A 23,218-nucleotide genomic window follows, 5' to 3' on the forward strand; every position below is an offset into this window, starting at 1 on the left:
TGAATAATTAGCAAGAAAGAAGTGGAAGGATGGTGGCGGCATACAATTTTAAGGCTCCATTTTGCCAAGGGTGTCAGAATGTCCTAGTTTTGCCACTAATTTCTGGCAAAAATGAAACTTTTATCAACTTAAGTATCTGGCCTGCCTGTATGGACTTCAGCCTGGGATCTTTCGATTTACAGCTTGATCTAGCAGCTGCTGCTCAGTTAAATAAAATAGTACTCAATCTTTTCTACGCAGTTATCAATTCAATTGTAAACAATATATGATGGAGAAAATATCTCTAGAAAACACTGTTGATTTTGCCAAGGATTGAAACATAAGATCTCCTGAGATCCAACATCTCTACCCAAAGCTAGAGAACCTGTTGAAGAACAAAGAGCGCAACAGTGAAAACTCAGCTTTTCACTTTATTAAGGTCTCCAAAGTATTTACAAAAAGGTTCTCCATCAAATTCATAGACGATTCCATTTGCTTCATGATTTCACTGGGATGATTTACACATATGCTCAGGAAGACAGAAGCTGATGCCTCCATTTGTTTTATGTTACTTTTTCTAAGAAAAGGCAATGGGATTTGTCTGCTTAAGCCAGTGCTGAAATGGTTTTTAACCATTCTAAGCTTATTCTATTTCTTTTATGATAGCTGGAGATGGTGATTTAATAATATTAATGCAGATCTTTTCTATCATGGGATTGTATTTGTGATTACACATACGTTGAATTTTTATGTTTTTATGAAAGCTGGCTTGTGAGGCCTTGGCCTTCAACAGTGGCTAAAAAATATTTAAATAAAACAATTACATTCTAATACTGGGAAATCTCTTACAATTCATGGAACTCAATATGTGCAGACAGAGCACTTATGAAGGGAAGTTTTAATATTTTGTCACATTCTTTTCCAAGGGGCTGCATGAATGTTGAGTGCTGGGGGAATAATCAGAGTATTGGGTTAAGATTAGAGATGTGGGAACTCCCTAATACTGTGTGAAGGTTCCTTCTTAGACAAGACCTTAATTTTATGAGCCTTGGGTTTGAGAAATGTTGCTGCTTTACTGAAATATTTCTAAATGTGCCCTCTAAATTTCCCCATGTTAGAACTTTCAAGCTCAGCTCAGATTTCAGTATAGGTGAAATAAATTGGCAGGTATTAGGTATATGTAAAACCCTGAAACAATTGTTAATGTTATCACAATTCTTATGGCTTTCCTCAAAACCCAAAGTTAACTTTGGTTTTTGCTTTTCTTTCTTTCTTTCTTTCTTTCTTTCTTTCTTTCTTTCTTTCTTTCTTTCCAAATCTTGTAGTAACTCTAATTTCTGTTACAATTTTAGGATAATTCTAAGAGACTGACAGAATCATCTTTTCTGTTGCACCTTCTTCCACTGTAATGGGGAAGCAGTGATTCACACATGTGTACATGTTGGGGTGTGTTTTAATAAACAAGACTTCCAGGATCCACCTGAATTCCAAGCTCCACCATCTTGCAGATCCAGAGCATCTATGCTAACTGCACATACAGCAGCCTAACAATAATATGGTAAGAAATTGGGGCTCTAGCTTTACTTTTAAAATGTGGCTGGAACCGAGTTTGAATACATGCTCACAGTAAATTCTACTCATGGAAAATTTTAGGACTTGTTACTCTTGGGTTTAACAGGTGAAGAAGGTCTTGTTCAGTTATATTTGTCTGAACATCAACCTGAGTTATTCTAGTAGTAAGAGGAGGGAGAAGAAAGACTTTTCACTGGTCAGAGGCTGGCATATATTATATTCTCTAGCAAAGAAAATTTTCTTTGTACAACAGAATCCATATATTTAATTATTTGATTGTCCTTTATGTATTTAAGCTCTCCTTTTTTAGTACTTAGATGAAAAGAAGGCCCTTTCCAAAGGAAAACTTCTCATGTAAGCAACTCTTTCAAAATGTTTTAACATACACTGCAATATGCCTAGGGTTTTGTTTAATTATAAGCAGTATATAAATATTCCACATAAAATGATAACATAAAATATATTCAGTCTTCTCAGTAGACTTCAATCTATTTGAGAGGAAGCCTGAAACTTTAAAACATGCAGCAATCTTTTGTGACTACTTGCAGCTTGGTTTTCCAGAGATTTGCCTTGCTACAGAGATGTACTTCTGGTCTGAATTTTTGCCGCTGTCCAGCTGAATTGTGGCATATCTGTTTTTCCACATGCAGATTCACTATTGGCCGGCTGTAGAGCCAAACACATACCAGTAATTTCTGATAAGCACTAATGAGGAGAAGAAACATAAGAACTGCCAGTTTTTCTGTTGCGTTTTTTTAAAAAAGGGATTTATTTGACTCAAAGCTTGCAATCTTGATTACCCAAACTGTGACATAATAACCTGAACATGTGTGAGGATTTGTAGCTAGTCCTTTGGAACATCAAGCTAATAGCAGCTGCTTATATAAGATCCCTTCTTTGAAAGCAGAAGACTAACCTTCCACACAGTACAGTGTGTACTGTCTCAAATCACCCCCATTAGGGTTCTTTTTGGTTTGTTTAATCTTCCCATCCTCTCTCATTTATTAGCCACACTTCATAATTGTACTGTCAGTTTAACAGGAATCATTCTTTACCTTACAGCATGCAAGTCAACAGAGCTGCAAACAGCTCGAAGGGTGCTTCCAGTCAGTTGCTATTTTGGGGTTGAATTCAATCATACTGCCAAAATTAAGGTTGTGCAATTAGTTGATTTGATGCTCTTGTGCAACAAACCTACTTTCTACGATAAGGAGAACGAGGGGGAAATGCACTGCAAAGTGTGAAAGAGTGATTGCTTGATGCAACGTGATATAATCAGTAAACAAATCTAGAACAATACTCAATGACTAGACATTTAACCTTGCCACTAACCTTGTGCAAACAGGTAAGGGTGAATGTTCAATAAAGAGGTGACCTGGAAGCGACTCAAGTTTATTTCTTCCTTGGGAATGGTGACATGCACAGAATCATTATTCTGTTGTGTTTGGGTGCAGCTAAAGTGGGCTCCATTCATGCGTTAACCACATTTCTACATAGGAGCATGTCAAACGAAAAGCTAGGATTGCATGATTGCTGTCGGACAGGGATGCATGTCGCTGTATCCCTCCAGATGTGATTGGATTAAAACTCCCATCAGCACCAGTCAGTGTGGTCAAGGGTCAAGGGAAGATGAAAGCTGGATTCAGCAACATCTGGAGGAGCATAGAGTCTCCATTCTTGCACTAGACATTTCAAGAGAGAACTGAGCTGGGGATAAATTAGATATCCTCCCCCAATCTTGAGCCAATTCAGTGTCCATTGCACTACCATTTATTCATTCCCTGACCTTTTCCCCCAAACCAGGGCGTAAAGCAGATTTTAAAAAATTAAACACGGATAAAACACAGAACGATCATAGTTGAAAAGTTAATTAAACTATAATGGAATTAAAATGATGTGAAAAACCAATCTCTTAAAATACAGATAGTAAAAGCACAGCTAGTAAAAACAGCACAGCACTATTAAAAAACCTGTTCCTTAAAAGCAATCAGCTCCCCCAAACCTGCTGGAATAAAACAGTCTTCACCTGCCAGTGGAAAGACAACAAGGAGGGAGCCAGTCTAATCTCAGTAAGAAGCGAGTTCCAAATGTTGGAAGAACCCATCAAAAGGGCCCTCTCCCATGTCCCCACCAAACATAGCCATGGTGTGACTGAGAGAAGAGCCACAGAGAAAGGAAAATGATGGGGACAGAATTCCCCTTCCCAACTTTCCGTAAGCCATAATTCTCTTTTACCTAGCATTGGTGGCATTTGGGAGATAGATGCTAAAGGGGTTTTCTCTGCTGCTGCCACCTGAGATGCAAGAGTAGAAGTAATGAATTATTCTCCAGACCAGATTACAATTTAGGACCAAGAAAAGCTATTCAGTGGCATAGGGGCAGAAATAAACAGCATGGAACTTGTTATGTCACATTCATATTCAGAATCAAATAATTTCAGAGTCACCTTGTTTTACCTTGGGGGAAACGACGCAGTTTTTAAAGACTTGAACTGTGGGCCTAGATGCACGGCTGTTCCCCCAGACTCAAATTTGCATGTTGGAAAATAAACCGCTATCACAAAAATGCTGTCTGTGAGCTTTCAGTGCTCTCACCGCTCAAAGAAACCAACCTTGTATTGGCTGCCCCAACCACACAGGGAGGTGGAGTGCTCTGCACACATCACACCACCAACCTACATAGACAATTATAAACCAGTACACCCACTTGTCTGCAGGCAGACGAGTGCCGTAACAGCAATCTTTTCTATGATGAATCACCACGCTAAGTTCCAGAAATGCCACAAATCACAAAGGCCAAAGGTTCATGTGAACTCAAGTTCGATGCACTCCATCAAGTCATGTTTACTGTCATCAGTGTTTTGAACACCAGAAAAGAAGCAACGACTGTTGACCAGCTTGGCTGCCTACTTTAAAACAAAAGGCACGTTTGATACTGCACATTATTGAGACTTGAAAGCAGTGTTCGCCATGGCTGGTTCTAATGGGCTGTAGCACTGCCCTGTACTAGCCACAGATAAATCAAGCAACACATCAGTGTGAATCCCAAAGGCAACAATTCTGTCAGCTGTGGCAAACAACAACAACAACAAAACCCTCATTCAGTGAACACAGCAGCAATAGCCTAGATGCAAGTCTCGCAAGGGCTTAGATCTTGTGCAATACCAGCATAAGCATCAAAATGTTTCGTAAGTTGAAAGCCAGTTACGGAACAACAGATTTGCTGGAAGGATCTATCTACCAGCAGGGAAGGGGCAAGCATTGATGCATCTTAATGCTACAGCTGAAAGCAACTATGAAGCATACCAGCATGTCAGACTCAAAAGGAAGAAGACACACAATAGGAACAATTTTATTTAGCAGAATTCTGCATAAACTTCTGCATGAGATTTTAGCATTTGTTAAACAAGCAAGCAAGCAAGCAAACAAACAAACAAACAGATATAAATAGACAAAGCTCATAAGAAAACTAGTGGGAATCTTTTTCCAATGGAAAATTTTACCCGAAGGAGCAGGTGCGCAGCCCGGGAGTCATTTTGGACTCGCAGCTGTCCATGGAGGTGCAGGTCAATTCTGTGCCCAGGGCAGCTGTCCACCAGCTCCATCTGGTACACAGGCTGAGACCCTACCTGCCCGCAGACTGTCTTGCCAGAGTGGTACATGCTCTGGTTATCTCCCACTTGGACTATTGCAATGCGCTCTATGTGGGGTTACCTTTGAAGGTGACCCAGAATCTACAATTAATCCAGAATGTGGCAGCTAGACTGGTGACTGGGAGTGGCTGACAAGACCACATAACACTGGTCCTGAAAGACCTACATTGGCTCCCAGGAGGTTTCTGAGCACAATTCAAAGTGTTCGTGCTGACCTTTAAAGCCCTAAACGGCCTCGGCCCAGTATAACTGAAAGACCGTCTCCACCCCCACCATTCGGCCCAGACACTGAGGTCCAGTGCCGAGGGCCTTCTGGCGGTTCCCTCACTGCAAGAAGCAAAGTTACAGGGAACCAGGCAGAGGGCCTTCGCGGTAGTGGCTCCCACCCCATGGAATGCCCTCCCATGAGATGTCAAAAGAATAAACAACTATCTGACATTTAGAAGACATCTGAAGGCAGCCCTGTTTAGGGAAGTATTTTTTAATGACTGATGTTTTAATGTATTCTAATCTCCTGTTGGAAGCTGCCCAGAGTGGCTGGGGAAACCCAGCCAGATGGGCAGGGTATAAGTAATAATTATTATTATTATTATTATTATTATTATTATTATTATTATTATTATTATTATTTTAGATGGCACCAAAAATACATGTCCTACTTCTGCAGTTATACAGCAGCCTTGCACCAATCAGCTCAGTGTCAAGGTTCAAGGAAGAGGCACAGGGTGGTTTGGCTGAAGGTCGACTTTGGACAGAAAGAGAAGTAAGGGGAACCAAAGGAGTGCTCAGCCATGAATTTTGCTGTGGTGGCCTTGAGGCAGTTCCTACCTTTGAGCCTAACATAGGTCTTTGGTTCATGGTGACGATGGAGTGGATTTACAGAGACATGCAGAGAGAGAACATGCCATAGAAGTGAGTGTGTATGCATGTGTGTTGAAAGATAGCATGTGTTAAGCAAACACTGGAGTTAAAATTGTAGCAGTCCTTACCACCAGTGCTTAGTAAAGTAGCCCTCAGCAGGATTTGAATTGAGTACTGCTGCAATATTTATTTGAAAGCTATTTATCCTGCTATTCAGCCAAAAAGACTCCCAGAGCAGTTTGCCTTAGATACATTACAAACAAGACAGTTCCTTGTTACTGTGATCCTATATGCATTTATCTGCGAACAAGCCATATTTTTCTCTTTGGGAGTTTAGCCTAAGTAAACATGCATATGAAATTCAGTTGCACGTCTTCAATTTAAAGCCAGCTGTGTGAACACAATGGACTGTTAACAATTACAAGCACAACCTCTGTGTATCAAAACATTTCCAGAGCAAAACACTAGTGAAGCACTGATAATTTCTCCTGCATTTTTGACCATTCCCCATTGAAAAATGAGAAATGATATTGTATTCCAAAAATTATCAAAGGGGAGAGAGAGTTTGGTGCAATTCTGATTGTTAGGTGAAGGGTTTTCTGTTGTGCTTACCTTACTTTTGAGGTGACTACAGATTGTTTGTGTGTGTCCTTTCATTCTACACATCTCTCCAGCCTTCTGGAGTGCCCATGTTTCTTGAATTTGCTTTAATGCCTTCAGCTGGGCTTTACTGTAAACAGGGGCCTGTGAGGAGACTGTCTTCTGCACACCTGATAGCTATTTCTTTTCAAGTGAAGGAGTTTGTGGTTTGTTGTTGTTGTTGTTTTTTAAATGAAATCAGTGATAAGAGGGGTATTTTTAAAGCTAAAAATGAAGGCTTTCCCTTAAAATGAAAATAGGAACTGCACTGATCTCACATGCTCAGTAGCCAACCTCTCTGGCTTTCCGTGTTTTAATTAAAACTCAATGGAACATATAATCAGGGCACTCCTCCCATGAGCCTCTTACACGTCAGGAAGTGCAGGCAGCTGGAGGAATGTTCAAATGTTTAAGGGGAAGATCTTAAGACTGACCAACCAGTCAACAACCAATATTATAGAGAAATTCCAATAAAATTAAAAATTGCCCTGAGAAGAGTCAGAAAAATGGAAGCCTCCTTTCTAGGGAAAGAAAATGTTTCTAGAAAAAGGAGGGTAGGTTTTAGCTCAGCTCTGCCATATACAAAGCTCATGACATAATCGGGGTAATTCCAGCAAAGGGAGGTCTTTCCTGACAGCATTACTATTCACCTGTGGAATAACCAAAGTTGCACAGAAAGGCACTCTCTGCTGCTGCTGTGCTGTTTTGGATCCTTCATGTGGGAAGTCCTCCAAAGCTATCTGAAGATAGTAGCAGAAATTCTGCAGCATCCCAAGGTCATTCTGGGAACTCTGGTTCATACAATCATGGAGTTGAAACGGACCCTGAGGGTCATCTAGTTTGACCCCCTGAACGCCAACAAATGGTTGCAAAGCAGCAGCATGATGTCAAATTCTGAGGGGAGACTTTGCCCGTCAAGAGAAGTGGCGCTTTCCCCCTCGCAACCCCCTGTACAAGCCAGTTTCCTCCCAGCTGGGCTGTGGGAAGAGCTCAAGTGGGATTGTGGGGCTAGAGAGGGGCAGATGGAGAGATGCCAAGCCCTTCTCCACAATCCACAACTTCACTACAAATCCTGTCTTCTCACTGCTAGTCCGAAGCAATTCAGCAATTGCCAGCATTCTCAGAGCAGTATCTGTTGCCACGTGTAATTCTGCCTCTCTATATATTAAATTTTGTCCAATAATTCATAGAGGAGGAAAACAGAGCACATAAAACACAGTATAACGCATTAAGTACAGTATTAAATGGATAACTAAAAACAATGTAAAATATAACAAACAGTGGGAAATATGAAATAATTATATTAAAATGGTAAAAAAAGCAGAAGGTATCAATAATTTTAAAATTAAGCCTTTATAATTTTTCAAATGGGTTGTAAGATATTTCTTGCTCTTAAAGGCAAACTTCCAGGGAGGGTACAACACAATGTTTGTCATTTTAAAAGGGTTTGTTTTCTTGCACAGTTCTTAAAATTATACCACATCATTTAATTTATTGATTTATTAATTGATTTATTGGGTCCTCTTGAAGAACTACAATAAGTTTTTGCTTCAGTGAAGCTTACCTTTTGTACATGCTTGGGATATAAAGAGGACCAAGGGAGTTCAATTTTTGTTTAAAATGGGGGGGGGGGGGTGAGCTAGAGAAGTCTTGTGTTTAGGATTTAGACCAGTGAAAATACAGACAGTAATCTCACACAATCCCACAGGGGCACTCCAGACAAACAGGAAGAATCTATAAAATAAATATGCACCCTCTGGCTACACACAAAAAGAGCATATGCAGCATATAGTACATCTGCTCATATAATTCACAGGCTTTACATGCTTGACTATGCAAGCCATCTCATTGAAGAATTAGAATAGAAAGAAAATCTGGGGCTATGGAAGGTCTCATCCTTCCACAATGAACTTCACAAATATATACATGAGCTTCTAGTCATGACAGAAGTCCTGTAACAGTACACATGGGTGAAACATGTTGTTTGGCTGCAGAATTGCCAGTATTTTCCCATTTAATGCAGAGTTACCATTTCCATAGAAAGTAAAACAAAAAATCTGAAACACTGAATCCATATTAAAGGGATGCATGAAGAATACAGGATGGCGTTTTGATGAGGCTGTTTTGTGGATGCTGTGAAAAACTTGCATGCATGAGCAGCACCGAGTTCACAATAAATGGCTGTGGAATTAACCCTGACATACTTGAAAGATGGGGTTCAGTCGCCATAGCAAATGAGCACTATGTTTTGATGGGATGGGGAACCTCAGGCCCAGAGCCCAGATGTGGATCTCCAGGCCTTTATATTTGGTTCTCAGGACCCTCCTCAGGCCACCATCTCCTATGAGCTCTGCATCCTACCCTCCCTGAGAGATTTTGATGGAGTGGAATGCATCCTTGAACTCTTGATGATGCCTCTTGCTTCCCTGGCTAGAGGATAGAGGTGTGAGTATGTGTATAAACTAGGCTACTGTACTGTTATAAGTTTATGTGGGGGCATGGCTCCCCTAAATTCCTGGGTGCCAGATCCTCCACATAATTCCTGGATTTAGTAAAAGTTATAACTAATCAAGGTGTGATTCAACTATTCCAAAAATGGAAATCCCTGGGCTCAACATGCTAACGAGCCAGGCCAAGCTGACAGAGCTCGCTGAGTGTGGTTCCTTAGGAGGACAAAGGAAGATGATGGCCGCTCATTAACACACCAATGAAAACTATCAAACAGGCAAAAGATATTGAAGGACACAGAGGGGGGAGCCCACCCTGAGCTATAGGTAATTAGCAAAAGGCAATATCAAAGTTGGGAGAGAGAAGTTTCCAGTGTTTCAGTGGGGGATGATGTAAGTGAACAGAACCAAGTGTCCCATTTGCAAGCTGGAGCATGAAGCAGGTAGTATTTTTTATGTTGCAGAGAGGGTCAGACATGATGTTTGGGGTCTCTTGGAAGCTGAGACTGCAGTAACAGAACAGGATACTCTTGGGATGTGAATGATATGAACTCTCTCCATCTTAATGCAGGTTGCATAATATGTGCGTAAAATAAACCATTCAGCCATCCACACAAACACATTCAATTATGGGAGTCAAACATGTGAAATGCTTTATGCGTAGAAAGTCACTAGACTAAAGAATCCCTAAACATTAGTTCAGTTCCCCATGAAAAGATGTTTCTGTATCCAGTTTAACAGAATCATTTTTTCTCTTGTACTTAAAACATGTTGAGTACCTCAGTTGATTGCTTGTTTGTAGGACTGGGACACTGAGCAGCTAATTAAGCCTGGTAAATTAAACCCTTTGTTTAGTATATGATTGTGATATGTAACTTAAAAATATTTTTGTTCAAATGACTATTTCAGCAATTACTTACCAAGCACCAAGTTTTACGTGCGGCTAAAACCACAATGTTTTTATTATGCTGACTTTGTATTGCTTTTGAGATTAAGCATTTTCTGCATAGCCTGATTATCTTCGTATATACATAAAAATGAAAGGCTGTCATCACGCAGCCTGCATAGGAGGATGTGAAGTGCCACAGCACAATACAGGATTTGCATGAATCCTATGGGGAGGGGGAGCAAAAGGGAAGTCAGGCAGTACAACACCAGTGGCCACTGCATGTGAGTGAGATGGGAATAACATTTATGGGGTAAAGTGGTAGTTTAAAACAAAAGCAGGGATTTGAATAAATCAGGGATGGAGAAACAATGAGAGGGGAGAAAGTGGTGATTTAAAACAATGGCAGAAGTTTGAATAGAGTGAACGGGGGTAATATTGGGGGACAGTCTAAAACAGATTGGTAGCACCAAGGGGACTAGAACCCAAAAAACAACATGCCTCAAAATTATGGTACTAATGAAATTGCTGGCTATCATATGCATTTTGACATGTTCTCTCTTTCAGGGGCTCTAGTGGAAAAAAAGAACATTTGAATTTTTCATGGGGAGGAGTATTAATTTGCATTTACAAAGCGCTTACACATTAATGAGATCTGTAAACCTTATAATCACTCTATTGGATCAGTCATATTATTCATTATCACTCAATTACAGGTAGCTGCATGTTCTTAAGTACATTGTCAAAATCAGGAGGAGTAGAAACTGCTCAAGGAATAAAAGCTTTTTTAAAAAAAATCAGGAATTGAAATTCTGCATTTGACACCAACATGCTGCACACAGAGAGCAGCTTCAAAAGCATGCTTTCTGCATTAAAAGAGCCAATTGTTGTCTTCTGTTGCAGTGTCATGTTTTGAAAGCACATTACCAGAATTGGTTGCTCAGGAGGTGCATTTATGGGAAAATGCATATGCAGGGAATGACCGCTCCCCGCTTAAAACGGGGGGCGCCCTTTGCGTGGACGCGTGCAGCCCCTAGATCTGGAGCGGCTCCAACAGCATAGGCTTGGCTTTGCCTTCCCTCAGGTGGGATACCTGGAGGTCTCCGCCTACCTCAGACAGTTGTCCAATCCCACCTGGGGGAAGCGTTGCCAAGGAGACCAGGCCAGGTAGGGGAGGGATTACCTGCCCACACAATAGAGGGAGGATCTTACCTGGGAATCCTCACTTGGCTCCAGAGCTTCTCCCACCCTACCCACCCTCAGTTAATGTCTTATTTTGCAGGTTAACTTTTCTTCACAGGTTTTGCAGGTTAACTTTTCTTCACAGGTATACGGGCGCTGCTACATTAAGGTCGCTGTTAAAGGGCCGGAAAGGAATTTCCCTGCATTGGCAGGTTTTGCCTTTCCCGTAGCAAAACGTCACAACTTTGGCGGTATCAGGCCTTGGGCGGAATCCTTTAGTCCATCTTCCTCTTTGCGGCGGCGATACCAGGGTTCCCCGTTAAAGGGGTTTTCTGAAGGGAGGCTTTGACCGTACGCCGAAAGGTCGTCATTGCTCTCCCCTGCGGCGGCGGCGTTACGGGGGCGGCTATCTCTGCTTGAACATATGTTCTCCAGAGCCGGCCCATCCCCCCCCACACACACTGGATAACCCTGATGCTCCCTAGGTCCCCGGCTGGGGACTGGGGAGGGAGAACGCCCAATGCCTGAGCCAAGGTCTACCCACATTTGAAATTTAATAAAGTTGTGGCCAATTTAATCCCATAGCACGTTGTCTTGAGTCGTTATTCCACATGACGGGGGGGACCGCGCGGGATCTGGGGACTCCGCCTGTCCACGCAAAGTCACATTGGGGGGAAATGCCCAGTAAACAAAAAGCAGGCATTTCCAAAATTGGAAGACAGGATACATTTAGAGCAGCGATGGCTGCAGATGCTTGATTTGTTTCAGGTTTCAAAACACAGATGAAAATGGCACTTTTGTGAAAGATCAGTCAGTGTTAGCCATCTATAATTTGTTTAACAATGAAATTCCGTTGGGTCTGGGCTTTCAGAATAAATCAGATTAGATTCAGCCAGTGCCCCCTTCTGACCTTAAATCACCACATACAAGAGACTAGCCACATTACTGCATCCAAAACAGACTGAACCTTACGTTTTGTTCTGTTTCATGTGCTAATTGGAAGACTGTGAAATTATGGAACACCAGTGAGAAATTATAGATGCAGAAATAACAGACACAAAAGCAACCACATAACCAAAATGAGAGAGAGAGGCAACAACTCTTTTCCAGTTTCACAAGCAAAACCCTAATTCAATTGCAGCCAAGGCCATGCTTGTATTATATGTTTTTTCAGGCTGCTTCCCATTCCATTTGGCTCTTTCCTACAGAATCTCCACATTATAATGTGTGCCCACCTTCCACAGCTCTTGTCACGTTTATACCTGGTGAAATAGGCCACAGTTCTACAGCTGGTGGGGGGGGGGATGTGACAATCAACCTTTATGATTTGCAAAATTGTACAATAAGAGGCTAAGAAAATTTTCTGATAGTTCATGCAAAGAATCCTGAAACCAGACACTGGTGGCCCCACCTGGTTTATTGTTTTATTTATTCAACATGATTTATTGACTGCTTAATTAAAAATTATTTTTTCAGCATTTACATAACAAGTGACAACAGATGAGGGCAGAGCAGAAGGGGAAATGTTGCCCTAACTGATCTTTTCCATTCCCCAGACTTGTCCATTGAGTCACACCTGCTGACTCAGACCAATGGGCCATCTAAGCTAGCATTCAACTTTCAGCAACAGCCACTGGAAGCTCATGTGAATGGCAAGTGGCAATGCCGATTCCATTTTGTTCTGTCATAGTATCTGGTAACAAATGGTAACCTTCCTCTCTACAAGAGGGTCTATAATATAGTTATCATGGCTAACAGCCACTAATTTAGTTCTTTCTCAATAGCCATCTTGTCATTAAAAAATAATAATACTGAGAATATTTTCTAGTAAGTCCCATTTAGTTTTCCACTGTAAGGGTAAAGGGGACCCCTGACCATTAGGTCCAGTCGTGACCAACTCTGGGGCAGTGGCGTAGCGTGGGGGGTGCAGGGGGGGCCGGCCGCACCGGCCGCAACATCTGGGGTTAGGGCAAATCCACGGGTTAGGGGGCGCAAATCCACGGGTTAGGGGGCGCAAATCCACGGGTTAGGGGGCGCAAATTACTTGCCTTGCCCCGGGTGCTGACAACCCACGCTACGCCACTGCTCTGGGGTTGGGGCGCTCATCTCACTTTACAGGAGCAGGGACCAAGCAACGGGAGCTCACCCCATCGCGGGGATTCAAACCACTGACCTTCTGATCGGCAAGTCCTAGGCTCTGTGGTTTAACCCACAGCACCACCCGCATCCCCTAGTTTTCCACTGTAGCATGGCTCTATTGCTTGAGTCATCCCATGTTGTTTGCTCAGACTGTGTACACATTACTAGCTTTAAACACAGCTATGTCATCCTTTTTTCTCAATTTGGATCGAAGCAGGTTGAAGGAGCACACATTGGAGCCCAACATTTCATGAAAAGATAGATATAGAATAGATAGGGATCATGGCTAACATCATGCTTCCCCAACCAGCAGTGGATTCACACTGGGTGTGAAATGGGAGTATGTACATAGCTGTTGTCTAACAGCTTTATTTATTACAGATATATCTTGCTTTTGGTCATGGCAACAAACATGGTCCTCCCCTTCATTATATCATTACAACCACCCAGTGAGATGCATTAGGTTTCCAGTCTGCTCCTCCTCACTCCTTGCTTAAAGTGTTGGTACCCTTTGGTTATGTCAACTTTTGTGTCCATCACCACAGTTCTATAAGAAGCCCAAGAGAAAGGAGGCAAAATGTGTGAGAAAAGATTGTTGTTGATTATTGTATCATAATCTACGACAACTCACAACACATCAGACAGGAGAAACTTTCCCCCGGTGCATCATTATGCCTTGAGCATTCAAATCTTGCTATGTTTACACAAACTACCAAGTAAAATGGAAGTAGCTGAAGACACTAAATATTCAATATGTACAACATTAGTTAGTCAAATGCATTTTACAGAAATGGCCTAAAGGCCAGCTTATACAACATGGAAAGTATTAATGGATAGTGCAGCACATCTTATGCTACTGAATGGAACCTTTTGAACTGAATGTCATTTGTTGAAAAGATAAAAAGCATACTTGTAAGGATAACAGAAAGCAAACATTGCTCTCCCCCCTTTTTTTTCTATGAAGGGTCACTGCTCTGGACACAAGACACAGATATGTCATCTGTATTCTACACACATTTTTTAAAATGGATGGATCGTCTTTGCAGTATGAACACACAAGGCTGTCCAGAGACAAAATCCTTGACAGGTGTCTTCAGCCAGTAAAGGTCAGCCACTGTTGACACGGAAAGGCAACATAAGAAGATAAATGAAGACTTAGAAATGCTATTCGATCCCACAGTTAGTACTTGGAGATGTGAAAAAGTTTTCTAAAGAATTTGTCTAGAAGAATGCTTTCAAGGAGAAAAGCACAGGAAAGGCGGGTGAGTGGGAGCAGAGTTTAAAGCTAAAGACTGTGTTGTAGAGTTTATTGTTGCTTATTGTGCTCATCTTCACCCAGCAGAGTTTAAAAATGCCCAAAATCAACTCAAGGCATTCATATGCTAATGCACAGCTAGGGTCATCATCTGCTTACGTGCTACTTGGCATACAAAATTTCATAGAGGGAGAAACACAGGGTTGTGTCCACCTTGGTTCTTCTCAGAGTAGACCTATTAAAAATAATGAGCATGACAAACTTGGGCCCATTAATTTTAATGAGTACTTTTAAGTATAACTTAGTCAGATACAACCCACAAGCTATCATCCTTTCAGTGCTCTGTTTCCCCCAAGGCTGATGGTCCTCTCGGAGGTGAAAGATCAATAAAGCTGCCCAGCTTCCATTAGGAAAGAGAAAGCTGAATAATTTTCTGTTTCAAGAGCATCTGCACCAACCTAACACACCCTGGGAGCCACCAAGCCAAACACAGCCCACTTGCCACATACAGTGACCTGCAGTGGCGTAGCATGGAGGGGGCACAGGGACGATTGCCCTGTGCACAAATTTGTTAGGGGCACAAAATTTCAGCACACAGTGCTACCTCAATGCAGCTGTGAACTTCTGTAACTGGGTTCTGTTGAAAATGGCTTCTGCATGAGAACCAGGAATTGATCTCTCCAGACAACGGGACACCTTTTCTTTCCTTATCTCGCTGGCTGCAATCTCTGGATGACGTGCATGCCGTTAGGCAGTTGAATGTGCATGTGTACTCTGCCCGTGTCCCTCCCACCCACCCCCAGGTGCTGGCAACCCATGCTATGCCACTGGTGACCTGCTGGATACTGCCAGATGAGGCAGGAATCAAACACATGAGCTTTTCCAAGTTTGGCGAGTCGCCAGTGTTTCAGGCCAGGCCTACATCAATGAAGAGCTCTTTGTGCATCAAAATGAAGGAAGCTGGCCCTGCCCTCAGGCATGCAATTTAAGGGCCATCCTTGCCACCATGGTAAGCGCTCACATCTCTCAGCTCCGAAAAGAAGCGATCCATTTCACCCCTCCCTAAAAATTAACAGAACCCTGCCCCTCAAATCATCACTTGTGAATGCAGGAGCAAAGCCAGAGGTGATGTGACATGAGACAGGCCTCAGTTCAGACAGGTAAGCCTCAGTCATCAAGTGCTGAATAATCAAGTGCAGAGAAACCAGTAGATGGGTGTACATGTGTAAGCTGGTCCATTATTATTTTTTTAAAGGGAGTTGCGCAATCTAGCTTCCCTCGAAAGCGGTGGGCATTTTGCCATAAAGTTGATAGGAGATGGAATGTTTCATGCCAAGCAATTTCAAAATCAGAACAAACCAAATACAAAAATTCAGTCCACCACCAGATGGTTTACACATTTATAGACTCATAGGGAAATGCTTTTTGCTCATAAATACTCCTGGGTAGGTTAGGTCAGAAAGTGCAAGAACTACAATGACAGCCCCCCTTCCCCACATGCCCTCCTGTTCTGATGCTCTTTTTGGGTGGTTCTTGAAGGCCATTGTGTTCCTGCATACATGCACACAAGCACACAATATCATGTTGTATCTTCTCTAGAACCCTCATGGGAGAGTCCAACAAGCACAAGTTAAAAATAGACATTAATTTAATTGTCCTTAAAGGAAGACCACCATACAGCCAATAACGTAGAATGTTTGAAGTAGCAGCGGCATGCTGATCACCCCTGAAGCCAAGGAACCAGGGAGCAATTGGGATGGTGTAAAATCACCAGGTTTAGCACAAGAGCCATGCAGCATAATGGCAAAGATTACGCATGGGTCTCAAACAACAAGTGCTCTTTCAAAACCAAAGATGAAATATTCTAAGATAATCCCATTAGGTTTTGAGTCTGCAGATCGTAACAAGTAGAATCCACGCACATTTGATATATTGCCCCCTAATGGCATTTGAAATAGTACATGAAAACATGCAGCAATGTTTTCAAAGGAAATTATGCACTTTATGTGTATGTATAATACATGAGACTATATTTGTACTTCCACCAGTGCAACCAAAGTTTCCATTCAGAAAGTAGCTGCATAAACCAAAAGGAAGGTAAAGGTTATTTCAGTTACGATGTATAAAACTGACTGATAGCACTTCAAGATCTCGTCTATCCATGTAATGTGAATATATCTCGCTCCTGAACAGGGTTTAGTGGTGGAATTTAGGTTTTCTAAACTTCTTGCAAAGATTTTGAGGATGGAGCTCACTTTGAAGCAAAGATTGCATGATGCATCCATTCAGACCAACTGTATTGACAACTTCAACAGCACCTTCCGTTTTACTTCTCTTACACTGCCTTGCAATTTTAAGGATTTGCAGAAACTGAAAAATAAGATGGCCTTTATTAAGCTAAATCTGATGCCTTCAGCTGTTTTAGAAGGAACCTTCAGAAATATGCCATATTCTAAATGTACCTGTCCTTGTGTTTTAAACTAGATTGTAGTTCTTGTACAAATGATTTTATACTGTATTGTCCTTTGTATAAGGAGTTGAGAGAACAATACTTCTCTCTGCAGTAGCTGATGAGAGGAGAAAATGCTTAAGACAGAATGCTTTGTCCTGTCAGGGAGATTCAAGGATTGAGGTTTTATGCTTTTATTCACTTAGGTTTTACATGATTTTCTTCAGATTTGCACATATTCATTTCTTTTCTATGTTTTATGTTAACATTTGTTAAAAGAAGGATGTGGGGTTTTTTTTGTTTGCTTGTTTTAAAAGTGGGGCACACTGCACTCAGTCTGGTGACTCACCACCCTTTCCACCCTCCACTCCACTCTGTCTTCTCCAGCCTTCTTGTCACCTCTCCAGATCCCCACAAGCCTCTGGTAAAAAACTCTCCTCATTTCTGTCATCTGTTTAGCCGGTCTAAACTACTCCCCGCTCCAAACTCCAGTAGCACTTCTTGGGTTGTTTGTGTTGTTTTGGGAGCGCAGAAAAGCCCCTCAAAACCTCTACCGTAATGCCAGTTCTTCAGCGTTAATTTCTGTTGTGAGGGATGACCCCCTTTTAGCATTCCATTTGCAACTTCTTAATTTTGTCTGTTTGTTAGTCCCCCCCCTTTTTGTTTCCGATGTATTGTTGGGGCTTATATAATCCCTGTATCACTGTATATATATATTTTTAAGGGGAATCAGGCTCCTTGAATTTGTGTCAATATCTTACTGGAGAGTCCAGTGCTAGCTCATGGGGTCTGGAGGCGAAGGCACCGGAGGGCGGTCTTGCTCCTTTGCGCTGAGGTTCTCCCCTAAATTCCTTCTTTAAGGTGTCTTTAAGCCCAATTCTGGTGTGGGGAAACCCCTTTTTGCACCGCTGAGCCTCTGCTCCCAGGAAATCAACCCAAGTAGGGGCAACTTACGCCTCCCGTTGCTCCTGCTTAGCCTCTCCAGGTGCCAAGTCTGTCTTGAGCAGCTCAGAGGTCAAACTCTGACCCGACGCTGAGCGTGCTGTTCCGGAAGCCTGTTATATACAGTTTAGTTTTATTTTGGCCTGAGTTAACTTCTACTGACATTGTGTTACTTTTGTAACTGTAAAACTTTTGTTTTCAAATGGCCTGATGACTAGATACAAGTAAATGAATCTGATCTGAAAATTGCAACTCAAAAACTTTATCAGGGAAAAGGAAGAGAATATGCTAAGGGTAGCCAGCAATCCTCATGCCTATTTGATAAATCTCACTGCATATATGGGACCTCTGGTCCATATTACTAAAAAATACATCCATGTTTTCAAATAATAGTGAATATGATTTGATAACCTTTTGTCTCCTAGAGCAGGAATAGCCAACCTGGGAATTGTAGCTCAGTTGCGTTCTTTAAATGTGTATCAAATGTGCTTTAAATGTAGTGTGGACCTGCCCAATGTTTTTCAGACTCAGTGCAAATTTCCCATTCCTGTGTATGCAAAAGAACAACAAGGCCAGGGATGGCTAGATATTCACTGTGTCTGTTGAACACAGCTGTGCTGTAAAAGCCAGTAAACTCAAAATGAAAACCATGTAGGTAATTGATGTAGAAACGAAGGGGAGGGATGCCGGCAGCACTGTGCAAAGAGTGAAAAGACCTGTAAATACGAGATATGATTTGGTACTCTCATCACACAAAGTCTGTGTGGCACAAGCCAAAGAGAGAAGCCCAGCTTGCATAGACGGAAAGGAATGTGACAGATGTCTCCCTCGGATGAACAAACAGTTTTCATTCCTTCCCAGAATGGAACATAAAGGCCACCATTCTCATGGTGCGATTGTTCTAGTGGGTTGTTTTTTTAAAAAAAAATAATTGCTGGCTGGACTCGCCATCCCATAGAGCATCCTCACCGTAGCACAGGAGTTAAATGGAAAGATACAAGGGCCGGGAGCATAGCACATGCATTGTGTACAAAACATCTCTAGTGCACTTCGTGGCAACCCCAGATAAAAGGATCCCTGATAACAGGACCGGGGAAGATCCTGGAGGGCTGCTACTAGTCAGAGGGGACAAATGGCTGTGGCAAGGTCTCCTTTGGTTCAGAAAGGACAGCTGGTATACAACACAAAACTTGAAAAGGATGCCCTACAACATTTCTATTAGGGCACCAGATTGAGGAGTGCTTTGAAACTAGGCAAATTCGATTTCAAGGGAAGTATAACCCTTGAAGCGCTGTAAATTGGGGGGGGGGTCTTTTTCTGATGGGGGGGGCAGATTTTTATTTCCCCCACCACTGGCAGGCCAAAGATGGCAGATGGGCAGTCACATGACATCATAGTGACACTGGATGATGCTTCCCTTTGAAGCCCCAAAGCAAGTGAACTGTGAACCTCAAAGCATGTGAACCATGGGGCTTTCCAGCAGCCCTATGAAAACATTGTTGTGTGGGGCTGTACGCAAACTTCCTTGGTTTGAAGGAGAAGCTTAAGTGGAGTCTCTGTGTGTTTCAATGCCTCGTGTACACCTTCCCAGAGCAGTACAGGGATGTGAACAAAGGATTTTCAAACACCCTGCCTCCCCCAGTGTTTCTCCTTATAATTTTATGTTGTGAACTGACCTGAGATCTATGGGTATGGGGCGGTATACAAATTTTAACAACAACCACCACCACCTCAGTGGTTTGAAGGAGAAACAAGGGTTGGTAGGTTGAAGGCATGCTCTAATCCTGTCGGCTGATGAAATGGGAGTGTCTTTAATGCCCCCCACTTCTCCTTCATGGTTTGAAGGAGGCATGCCCTGAGACTTCTAAGTATAGGGTTGTATATAAATTCAATAAATAATAATAAAATAATGCTGAGGGAGTTGAGGGCATGTTCTGATCTGCCCACCAGATCGGAGCAAGCCTTGTTGGATCTTAACCCTTAGATACATGCACAGATAACAAATGGTTATAAGGATGGGTAATTTTTGTGTGATTTGAGGAATGAATCAAATTCCACTAACAACCCACATGTAGGTCGTATACCCTTTATGTCTTTGAAACAGAACCATCATTTTCTTTTCTTTTTTTCAAAAGGGTGCATGTGTGTGGGGGTGGGGGGGTGTCTGACCTACTTAGCTTAAGATTACAGTACAGTAAAAGATGCAACTGCCACATTTCTAAAAAAAGAACTAGTAGGCCTTTTAACCTTTCCTGTCTTATTTATAGTTACTGGATCTAATCTATTATGTAGGAATTCCACCTTTTTTTGGAAGGGTTTCCTTTAAGCATTAAAGTGCATTAAAGGTTTAACTGAGAGTTTCAGGGCTCCTCCTCCTCCTCCTCTTCTTCTCCCAACAGTAAATATGTTTTAGGCACATCAGGGTCATTTAAAAAATATTTTTACAGATATTTTTCTGGTTTGTGGAAAGCTGAAGAGCCATTAAAACAACATGCAGCTTTATTACAAATCTGCAGTAAATAATTTCAGATCAAGTATGTGTGTGTGTGTGTGTGTGTGTGGTATAGTTACAAGAGAGAGATATATTCCACGGTGAAGTCAGTGCTAATTTGTAACACAAAGAATGAGGGATCCTATGTCACCTGAAAAAGTAATGCATTTATTGCAGCAGAAGTTTTCATGATCCAGAATTATGGATGGGTGAGAAATTTGATTCAGCTTATGTATAAAGATGAACCCAGCTAATCCGCACAAGACTGGGATTGAGGGGTGTATGGCTGCCACACACCCCCACTGCCCTCCCCGAGTGGCCTCCCAAGACTCGGATCCAAGGAGGGTGGCACAAGGAGGGCATGACAGCCATGACACTCGGGGCTGGTGTTGCTCCAATGGCAGCGGGGTCTGGGTGGGCGTGGTGGGCTCTATTTGTCCCCCGCCTCTTGCCCCACCCCCGGTGTGTGCACACCCACCCCAGGCGGTACGGAGAAAGGCTCCTCCATTGGTCAAGCCCCACACTTTTTAAAATTCAAGCAGCTAGCAGTTTCTTTTGTAGTTCCTCACACATGTGGGACTTCAGGATTAAATATGCTTCCCCAATCCATTCTTATCAAATTGCACTGTCTAGGACATGTTGAAATGCATCAAATTGCACAGGAGCAGGTATGCAGAGAGACCTCGGTGGAACAGCTATGGGGAAAATTTCCACATGCAAGGAACAGTTATGAGAAGGGTCTGAGTGCAGAATGGGAAACAGCTTCTCCTGTTTGCAATGTAATGTGCAACCTATATTACATACAAAACATCTAGTGTTAAAACAAACTGACAAGATAAAATTCATCTTCCTGCATTTGTAGCAGTTAAGGCTGTCCACTGTTATATATACCAAGAAATTTCATCTCCAATTCATAGTATAACCGTGTTAAAGCATGTAAGATATTGTTTCAATTTTGCTTCAGACTCGGAATATAAATGGAGAACAATATTACATTCTTGAAAATTGCTTTTTGATGGCAGTGGGGGAAAATGTTTTATAGGAGGGCAGAAACCACCACTAGACAAAGACTCTCGAGAAATGCAGACAGATTTATCCATGGCCTCTTCCCATGTAGCAAAACTATGGCCTAAGAAATGTGTGATGCTCAGGGCTCGCAAGAACAACAATCTGTAGTGCTATTTTCTCCACACTACCAATATTGCGAAATAACATTTCCCACTCATTTTCGACTGATCTAAGCAGATGGCTTACTCTACAGCCCAAGGTTTGGTGATGAAAGCTTCCACAGGCTCAATTCATAATGAACTAGGTACATTTGGGCTGAATTTGGATGGAGCCTGAATTAGCTTATTTTAAGGTACATCTATTCCAATCTGGGACACGGGTAGTGCTGTGGGTTAAACCACAGAGCCTAGGACTTGCCGATCAGAAGGTTGGTGATTCGAATCCCCGTGACGGGGTGAGCTCCCATTGCTCGGTCCCTGCTCCTGCCAACCTAGCAGTTCGAAAGCACGTCAAGTGCAAGTAGATAAATAGGTACCGCTCTGGCGGGAAGGTAAACGGCGTTTCCGTGCGCTGCTCTGGTTTGCCAGAAGCGGCTTAGTCATGCTGGCCACACGACCTGGAAGCTGTACGCCAGCTCCCTTGGCCAGTAAAGTGAGATGAGCACCGCAACCCCAGAGTCGGTCACGACTAGACCTAATGGTCAGGGGTCCCTTTACCTTTATCTTATTCCAATCTAGGGCTGGACAATAACTGGTTTTCAACATCGCAATGTATCACCAGTTAAAATTGTGATATACCGACATATCACAATGTCTGAAATAAGGCATGGAACATTGGCTAGCTTCAGTTTTTCCCACGTCAAGATTTTGCATAGCGCGTGCACACAAACACATACACCATGATTTGGGATATATTACCAAGTCAAAAATTATGAAACTGATATCAGATATGGACTTCAAACTGGTTTTGGACAATATATCAATATATCGCCCCGCCCTATTCCAAGCTCCAGGTTTCATCATGCTCCTTATGTCATCAGGAATACAAGAAGGCCCGCAGGTCTACTTCCACCCACATCTGGGGAATGGGACATAATCTGGAGGCTCCTTTGCAAACCATTGCCTTTGTCCTTTATCTCTCCCTACAAATTTATCTTGCAGAGGCAACAAGAAAGACAGCTGCATCAGCCTTGGTGCAGCAGCAGTGTCTTGGGGGCTGGGGTTCCTGGGAACAGCAGTTTCCCAGGGGCTTCCGAGTCCATGGGAAAGACCCATATTTCTGCACATGTAGGCATTTACCTGTTAACAGAGATCTACTTCCTGTACAGTTTGTCCAGATGGCAGCCTGTTGACTGCAAAAAACATTAATTGCCTTTTGTTTATTAGCTGTTTCTTTGAAAACTTCTCTGCATTGTACACTGGGGTGCCCTATAACCCTCTGCATTGTGGGTGCCAACCACCGTAACTCAGACCTGCAATGTCTCATGCACATGCCTGACATGCAATGTCGTGTGATGTTTTTGGAGGGGGGGCCCTCCCCAAATGTGGCATGATGTTGCATGTCGTGTGTGTGATGTCACACACCTGTATGCAGTGTGTGTGATCTTAGACACACAACACTCAATGTTGTGTCACATAGTGCAGGTGGGAAAAGCGGGGAAGTAGGCCTAATTCTCACAACACATAAGCTGTCTGCACCTGTTTCAACTACAGGTGC

At 42.4% G+C, this 23,218-nt stretch overlaps 1 protein-coding gene across 2 annotated transcripts in view; it reads right to left on the reverse strand.

The window, feature by feature from the left end:
* NRG3 (neuregulin 3) overlaps positions 1-23,218 on the reverse strand; it is a 577,425-nt gene that overhangs the window by 496,004 nt on the left and 58,203 nt on the right. The gene's annotated exons all lie outside the window — the stretch shown is intronic.

This window comes from Podarcis filfolensis (assembly GCF_964270895.1).
Source record: "Podarcis filfolensis genome assembly, chromosome: 5".
NCBI classification, from domain to species: Eukaryota; Metazoa; Chordata; class Lepidosauria; order Squamata; family Lacertidae; genus Podarcis; species Podarcis filfolensis.